This window comes from Argiope bruennichi, chromosome 9 (genome assembly GCF_947563725.1).
Source record: "Argiope bruennichi chromosome 9, qqArgBrue1.1, whole genome shotgun sequence".
NCBI classification, from domain to species: Eukaryota; Metazoa; Arthropoda; class Arachnida; order Araneae; family Araneidae; genus Argiope; species Argiope bruennichi.
The window spans coordinates 87875916-87885851 of record NC_079159.1 but is presented as its reverse complement, the minus strand read 5'-3'; positions in this window follow the sequence as shown (position 1 = coordinate 87885851).

Genomic DNA, 9936 nt, shown 5'->3' with positions numbered 1-9936 from the left:
TCATTAATAAAAATTCAATGAGAGAGAGAGATAAAAAAAACAACAACTTAACACAAATAAATTTAATCAAAGAAAAATTTATTTCCTAGCATTCTGAAGATATTTGTTGACTAAGAAATGCATCAGTATGTGTTCTACTTTCCAATTTAGTTCTCTTTATGTTAAGTTACATTTGTAATTAAAATTTGTTTTGCAAAATTGATTTTTAAAAAAATAAAATATTAGTTTCTTAAGCTTATATTTTGATTTCATATTGTTTTTTGATTCTGATTTCTCATTAAAGCATAGGACCGACAAATAATTTTTTATGAACTATCATTTTATTATTTAATTATCATTATTGCCAAATTGTTAAATGTTTTTAATATTTACAAATTTTATTTTGAGAGCTAAAATATATTTTTGAAAGCAAAAAGATAAAAGTTATGCATTTATAAAATACCTCATTAAATCAATTAAAAATGCATTTTCTGTATGTAATTTTTGTAAATTGATATTCAGGGTTCTTCCAGCTGTGTGGTACATTTAATTGCAAATTTTTGATTCTTTGAGCTTACTGTACTCAGTTATTTACTTCATTGCACAAATGTATATATGAAATTCAGTGTTAATAAAAGTATAATGATTTGTTGTATCCATTGTTTTATTTTTATAACTATTTAGAATTGTATATTATTATCAAAATATTAGCATACATGGCCAGCCAACTGAAAATGATAATTGGGATCAAATAGAGTCATAGAAATTTATTTTATTTTGTAAATTCTAATCGGATTCGACAATCCATTTTTTTTTTTTTTTTTTTTTTGAATAAGACTAATGAAGCATTATTGACATCATGAAAATAAATCATTTAATGACAGTCAGAAATTTAGGTCCTTTGTGTTTTTGTACATGGACTAGGCAGTATGATGTTTACATTCTAATTTCTGAATTGAAATTCCTGCTATATGGCATCAAAAGTGTCATATAGGTACAAGTTCTATCAATTTTAAAGAATTGCTCTGATCTGGTGCATCTGGTTTCTGATGAATTCTGCTTCAGACTGTATTGGTTGTTTTGTATTAACTAACCAGTTCATTATTAGTCTTACTTTTATGTTTTAAATTTACTCTTTCACCCTGATCTCTTGCATAATGTCTGGTTATACAATAATAATCTGATGGTAGTATCATTTATAAATTTGTTAGAGTTGTGACTGGAACTTCGTTTAACATTTGTATATGTAGCCAAAACAATTTTGGAAAACAATTAAATTGGTTGTATTAATATTCGGATTTGCAATGGAGAAGAAGGATTAATTGCCATATCTAATTTATTGAAAATTATCCACCTTTGACAACCAACTTGTTAAGTAGGATTAATAAGGTTGCTAAAATTTTCAATTAAATATTTTGTGTAATTAGCCTTAATGACTTTTTCGACAAAATATTTCTAAGTCTCAAATTTAAACAGTCATATAATAACAAATACTATTTTAGAAATTTTACTTTTTTTTGTCCCTTTCCCCCTCTGAAATATGAGTTTTAATTATGAACGGAAGTGATTAAATTTCAACTAATACAAAAACTTTTGTTGTGGATTTTGAAAAATATGAGTACAGAGAATAAAATCATTCAGCATTTTAAATTATTTTATAATTTAAACTTAATTTCAGTGGATTATTTAGAAAAAAAAATTATATTAACATAAAATTCAATTTACTACAATAAGAAAGTAAATGATAAGAGAGATTTTTTTTTGTGTGTGTTAAGCTTTAATATAAGGCAAACAGTAGTTTGATCTAAATATTTACTTATAATATATATATATATATATATATATATATATATAAATTTTATCTCATTTGGATCAATAGAACCCATTTTAGAGCCCTCTGAAGTGTATAACTTATTTCTTTCTAATCCTGTAGATGGCGATGCCTGATTAGGTACGCATCCCATAGTGCATTGCGATTGTTATTATTATGAGATGAGATGCTATTCGGTAGAGGGCGCTCGTTAATGTCTTCTTTTGTCTTGTCTTCCTGTTTTGTGTGAAATGTGATCATTAAAGAAATGTTCCAGAAAACATGGATCCTCTTGCTTCCTCTGCACGGATCATAATGATCTTCATTCCACCACATTCTTTTAATTAATTCTTTTGCACGAATTCGGAATTGCTTATCCATCGAAATTAGCCTTTTAGTCAATGTTTAAAAATTTTATTATGTTTTCTTTAGAAAGAATATGCAAAATAAGAAATATGCCGAATCAGACAATACGAGTAAAAAAAACGGAAAAAAGTTTTTCGAGTTCAAAATTCTAACTAAAAAAATAACATTATGAATCTTCGAAATTTCGAGAAACGTCACTTCCGTATGGTATGAAAGAAGAAATTGGAAATCGTTTGAGAAATCATAATTCCGAGAAGACGATCCAGTGGAAGCTATGATGAGTGAAATTGATTTGCTCCGGGAGCGAAATCCCTAAACAAATAAAACCAATCGAATGCGGAGGAGGAGTGTCAGGAGTTGATTGCGTTTCCTTGATCCGATGAATACATATAATTAAGAATTTCGAGTCGCGATTTAACGGAAGAATATCTCCAATCAAATTGATTCTTAGAAATTCAAATGTGGTTTGAGGGGCTAATATGTTTATCATGAAGACTATGCAGTATATATCCAAAAATGGATTTATTTTCTGAATTTTATAAATGTTGAATTTTTACACTTCAATAAAGATAATTGTAGGCATCACTAAGTAAAAGTAATGTTTACAATTGTTGTATATGAAATATATAAAGAGAAAATATTGTATTCATCAAAAAATTCAATCTTTAAGTTTTCATGAATTTGTATGTTTTAGATCTGCTTGAGCCTGATAAAAATATTTTCAGAATTCTATCTGTCAATCTAAGGAAAGAAAAAAAAAAAAAAAACTTAGGAAGCCCGATAGTTAAAATTGCATTTTTCAGTCAAATTTAGAATAAAATCTTCAGAATCAAATTTTGAGAAATTTGTTTGTCTGTTTGTTCGCATGTACGCGAATACAATATTTCTAAAGCTATACGGAAGTGACGTTTCTCGAAATTTCGCGAATAAATATTTCTACAATATTTCAGTAAGTTGAAAGATACGATTACTTGCATAGCTTTTTCAAGAGAATTTATGTTAAGTATTTATTTCTGGATAAACTTAATAAACTAATAGTCGTTTTTTATCCATTTATTTGTATGTATGTGAAATTAATTATTTAAAAATATAACAATATACCTAAATGAATTTTAATATTTATATTGAAATTATAGGGCTGTTCCAAATTTGGTGTGTAATGGAAAGATAAAAAATGGAAGATTATGTTTTTGTTACACGTATGTTAGTTGATATATCCGGTGTTGCTTAAATTCTTTTATAAACGATAGTTTCAACACAGAAATGACATGTATATAAAATATTATAATACACAGAGACTTTTTCAGAAAATGTGTATTAAAATAAGAGAGAAATAAAAATAAATAAATAAAAAAAAACGCGGCAGAGTAGTTCAAGTTTCCATGGAGCAAAGCAAAAGCGTACCTATTAATTTTTTTTATTTCAAAATAATATGTGTTACATTTTTTAAAGAATTAATAACAACTGAAAGAGAAATTGCACAAAAGTGAAATTGGTATCATTGAAAAGTTTAATTTTAAGATGGTGTAATTTTTTTCCCTGAATAATTTCTGAAGTTTCTGTGAAAAAGAGACCAAATATTGTATAATTTCTCAAAGCGTGAAGTCTCTGTCATAGTGGCGCTTCTCTCCATTCGCTCTTTTTCTTGCTTCTATTTGAGAGAATGACTTATGCCTGCTTTTAAGCATTTTTAAATCTGTACTTTGAAACAAATGAATCAAGTGTCGTCCTTGTTATCTGACCATGGTTCAAAATTACGAAGTCCGTCCCAAAATAGCCCTAATGTTAATTTAAAAACCGGACCTTATTATAACTGAATTTAATTGAAACAAATGAAAACTCAATTAAAAGATATATATTAAAATAAAACCGAAATCTGAAAAGTAATGGTCGAATAGCTTAAAATTAACATTAATTTCAATGCTAATTTTTAAAAAAAATTCATAACAATTGAAGGAAATATTGTCCAGAAATGAAATTGATATCGTTGAAATAAAAGAATTTTGAATTTTAAGAGGAAATATTGCTTCTGGAATAAATTTTTTCGAATTTTACAGTGGAAAAAATGCAAAATATTAGTTAATTTCTAATTAACTGAAAATTAGAACTTTGAAAAGTTGACGATCTTCTTTCTCTTATCTTAACTAATAAGTGTGTAATATTTAAGTGAATTCAACCCAATTGTTTCAGAAGTGATGTGGAATATGCATGCATACATAAATATGCAGGATAAGGGGTAAAATCTTTATCAAATAATAACGGGTAAATTCAAAACGTAATAGTAAAGTGATTTTGCTAAAATATTCAGACTGGTGACAGTGCCCATATAACAGAAATAAGTAAGCTACACACAAGTAGCTTGTAAGTACCCACAGACAACAGTGCCTTATAAAATAAGTAATCTACAAAGAGAGAGAGATCGGCTAAAAAGTCCAATCAGAAAAATGGACCACCATAAAAAAAACACAGAGAAAGGTTTCACGGAGTTATCTTTAAAATTGGTGGAAATATTTGGGATTAAAATTATGAACTTTCCGTGACTTGAAAAAGAGTTCATCCTAAAACTGAAAAAGGCATTTTCAGACTCTCCCCCCCCCAAAAAAAACAAAACTTTAATGTTTTTTTTTTCATTATCATTTTTGTTGCCTTTCTTCATTGCTTGATCTGGAAAGCTGGACAATACCGGAAAATATTTGAAATTTAGGGTGAAGCTTTTTCCTAAATCACAAAAAAATTCATAATTTTAATCGGAAGTATCTCCGCTAATTTTACAGATAGTTCCATAGTACTTTTTCCTGAGTTTTTATAATGGTGTAACGTATATTTTCGTGATTGAATTTTTTGACCCAACTCCTTTAATTTTTTAATTATTTTTTGTAGCTACCTTATTTTGCTGCTAGGGGCACTATAATCTGCCTCAAAAAATGAATCATAGTCCCTTTATTATAGGAAAAGACGTCTTTTTGAATTTAAAAGATTTTACCAACAAACTTATATACATATATACATTAAAATTAGAGACACGATAATTAAAGAACGCAATTAGCAATATAAAAGAAATTTATTACAAAAATTATATACTTATTATATAAAATACTTTATTATATAAAGTATATACGTTATATAATACTTTATTATATAAAGTATTTTGTAATATTTTATTATATAAAAATATTCAAAAATATACTATCGATCTTTTTAACCATACTACGAAGCTAAATACAAAATGAGTTGAATTGTGTAAGTGTACAAGAAAGTCGAGGGAAGCCCCCTCTCGTTGGAAGAATTTTCATTAAATCAAATGTCTTCAGAATAATCCTTGATCTCCAAAATTTAAGTCGTATCTGGAAAACACTGCTTTCAAAATTTCAATCAATTTAATTTATCCAATATTTTATTTTTTTAGAGAATTGATTATTGAGCAAACTTCTTACTCGTAAATAATTTATCTTATTTCATCAATTGAAAGTATATCTTCAAACTTTTTAGTGTCAAAACAATTCATAGTTTAAAAACAACAATACAGAATTATGATGTAAGACAGCATAAAAAGATCTTAAGATCTACACTATAACTGCGAATTATCAACTGACAGGACGGTCTTAGATTCTTAAGACATTATTGGGAAATTCTTAATGTAATGTTCAAAGCACATAGCGTTATATTTACTCTAATTTAATTCTAAGATAGTGCATGCGATGAGTGCACTCAGAAAGTCCTTTAAACTTAAAATGCATTTCAAGAATCGAGAGCGGAACTCGACAGATGAAATCAGTAGTTAAATTTAATTCCAGTTGAAAGAGGAAGTCCATTTGAAATTCGGAAGTGAAATTTAAGAATTCTCAGTTGAGCCGAACTGCAGAAACTTCTGGAATAAACTGTTTACTTTAGGTATTCGATGGCTGAGCTCTAAATGGGATTTTTGATACAGTTTGTGCGTTATTATTAAACTTTAACGTAAAATTATTTCACAAACTTAGAAATATATTTTTAAAATTTAATAAGAAAATATTCCCTTTTATATGTATTATTATTTTTCTGTTTATTTACTTATATTCCTTCCTTATATTTACACATATTCCTTTACATTTCTGTAATACAGGGTTTTTAAAATGAAATTGACTAATATTCAAAAATTCATAGCTCCGTTTCTACAGAATGGATCTGATTGAAACTTCATATATTTTTTTAACTTAGCTGAAAAAATAGTTCGAAATTTCACCAACAAGTGGCGCTGTACTGAAATAAAAAGAAAGATAACAATTCAAAGATAAAAGAATAATAGAATATTTTAGTTTAGTTTGGTTATATTAACGCCCCGTTTTTTTAAAGCAACACTAGGGCTATTTTAGAACGGACCTCGTAATTCTGAACTGCGGTCAGATGCCGAGGACGACACCTGAACTGATAGCACGCAACATTTCGATAGGAATGAACGAAACATTTCAAAAGATGTTGGCTTTCAAGTCCAGTTGATTACCCTATTTGCATAAATGCTGAACAATAGTGTTACGATATCATCTGAACATTGAGGTACATTCAGAGCATGGAACAATATCATGGGAATATCTTAAAATATCTTGTGTTAACAGGATAGTTACATATTCTTGATAAACGCGATCTTTGAGGAAGCCTCACAGCTGGAATTCAGATTTGGTGACAATGCTGATCAAGAAAGTGGGTAAATATGCGAAATGATATGTTCATTAGGGAAATGAGCTTGAGTCCCGATCTTTACATGTCTTCCATATGATCAGTTGCATTGTATTACATTAACACTATGGCAACCTAACAGCCTCTTTACCTGAAGCCTGGACAACATGATCCTTCAGGAATCTGTTGTATCATTTATAGGTGACTGTATACATAATGAATCCGTTCATTGTCCCTATTAGCACAAGATATGGTGCATTATTCCTACGATGTCCTTCGATGTTTTGAATGCCGGCCAATGGTGGAAAGATATTACAATATTGATCGGCATTTTGTGCTAATGGCGGTGACTTTCTCAAAGAAGTACGGGCCAGCAGTGAAATTCATCCTGAATCCACATCATATCCTGATATATGGTTATTGTAGCCACTGTTACTGCACAGTATGAAGATTTATGGAATCATTATATGGTAGTACTGTGTGTTCACAACACCATCTAAGAGAAAATGAGCTTCGTTTGTGTATAAGATATGCGATGACCATTACTTATCTGCTTGCACCTTTGCATAAAATGCGAGACAATCTAGCATTTTCGGCAATTGATGCAAACAATCTGCAGTTGTTGCATGAAATATATCTTGCAAGGGTACATCTTCAGAATTTTGCATAAAATCATGACCACGGAATATCCAGTATTCCTGCTATTGAGCGGCCAGTTACAGTAACATTTGAAGAACTTGCAGATGCTTCAGCTGTTGCAATTGCAACTTCTCCCAGAATTGTCAGCTCTTCTGTAGTTAGTCTTCTTCTCTGTGCAACATCATAGAAAATCCGTTTTTCAAACTTATGTGTCATGCCTTTAAAACATGGATCCTTTCTTAAATTTTTCATCCCCCTGAATGGATTGCTATCGAAGCATTTCTTATATTCTGATAAAAAGGATTTTACGATTAATGTGCGTTTTTTATTGGTTAGCGACAAGTCCACTGCGGGCAAATGATTACTTCGAACCATTCATATTGCGTTTATAGCGAAATCAAATAAGCTATTCATTGGCATATGGTTTGAAATAATACAGCGCCAACAATTGGCGTAATTCAAACTGTTTTTATCCGATGGAAATCTCGGCCATATGATTTAAGTAGTAAATATATGGTTTCTTTTGGATTCATTTAGTAGAAACAGCGCTGGGACTTTCTGAGTACCACCAGTACAATTTTAACTATCCTTTATTTAATAACAAAAGGAATTTTTTGTATATTTAAATTTTAAAAATCAAATTAACATTTAGTAACATTTACAGTTTTTGAATTTTGGAGATTTTCATGCAAAATAATGTATAGATCGAAAGATGGTAGACTCTAGTTGGATTTGATTCAAAACTTGATGTGTATCTACAATTTAAATGCTAAAACTGTGTACCAATTTTTTTTCATCTAACGTTTTAGGTTTTATAGCTATTGGATTCACTTACATTTCTAAAATGTGAAGATTCATCGAAATTTCAAGGGTTTTTTTTTTTAATTTTAATTTTTATTTTTTAATTATAGTACTTTTTTACATACTTCGTATAAAAAGACAATGTGTGGGCTTTCAGACTGTGAATCCTTATAAAGAAATCCTCGGCTTTTCTAATAAATATAATTATAAAATGTTTTATTTCTTCCTTTTCTTTCAGTGAAATAGTTCTATGGATGAATAATATATATATATATATATATATATATATATATGTTCTTTCCTTTGTGTGTTATTATATGGTATTTTTGTTTTATTGTTATTTTTGTAATTGTACTTTTGCTTATTAGTGGATGTTTTCTTCTAATTTATTATTTTGTATTTTCCTTTCTTTTAAAATGGTATATCTCTTGGGCCTAATTTCAGGGGATTTTCGGGTCACCCGAATCATTATTCGGAATCATTATTTGACTTTTTAGTCTGCATTCCTTCGAGAAAAAAATCCCTTTTTTTGAATCCCTGCCTGAGGGTGACCTTTAAAAAAGTCTCCAGGCAGGATTCTTTTTTTATTTGGTTTTTTGGTTTAATTTGAATTTCCTATAAACTTGATTTTTATTACTTATGTATAAAAATCCATTAAATTTTATATATATATATATATATATATATATATATATATATATATATATATATATATATATATATATATATATATATATATATATATATATATATATATATATATATATATATATATATATATATATATATATATATATATATATATATATTTTAAAAGAGGCTTAAAAATTTTTGGTTCTAGCATTACTTTTTTTCCAACATGACTTACAAACAGTTTTTTTCATGTCTTCTTTTTATAAATAATTTTTTTTCTATCAGTTATATTTCTTTTCATATAGTTACTTATATTTTCTTTCAGGAGATTATTAACATAGAATGTATTTTAATCCTCCGAAAAATGCAGAGTGAAAAGAATATGCAGCATTCAAAAAAGTAACATAGCGATATCCACTATTGGGAGAAGCCGTTAGCGAAATTGGAGCTGATACTTATTTCATATCAACTTTTAATTTTTTTTATAAAGATGTGAAAAATGCATAACAATCCTAAAATACATATAAAGCAATTTTGAATTTTGCTCTTCTCAGCAAAGAATAATAATTATATATAGAAGAATATATAATTATTCTTCTATAAGTAATTATTTTTATGTTATACTACGAAGTATATAACAGAAAAATATATTTACTATACATTAATGTAAGAATGAAATCATTGCTTCAAAATTTGAAGAATTAAGTATTTAATTAAGAAACTTACTATACATAAAGACTTTAACAAAGAAGTATTGTCTAGAAGACTGCTAATGTATTGTCTATAAGATTGCAAAATGCCATTTTTAAGTCTCAAACAAATAAGTCAAAATGTAACGAGCTTCAACAAAGAACTCTTGCAAACTACCCAATCACTTTAATTAAAACAACAAGATTTGTTAAATACCATTTCTCAAGTAGCAAACAATGAGTCTAAAAGAGACTTTATACATTATTCGAAACGACAGTGTCTACTCAGAACAGCATCATAATAAAAACACCAGGGACCATTATTCTGAGAGAAAAGATAAACCGACCATGCATGCTCCTTGTTGA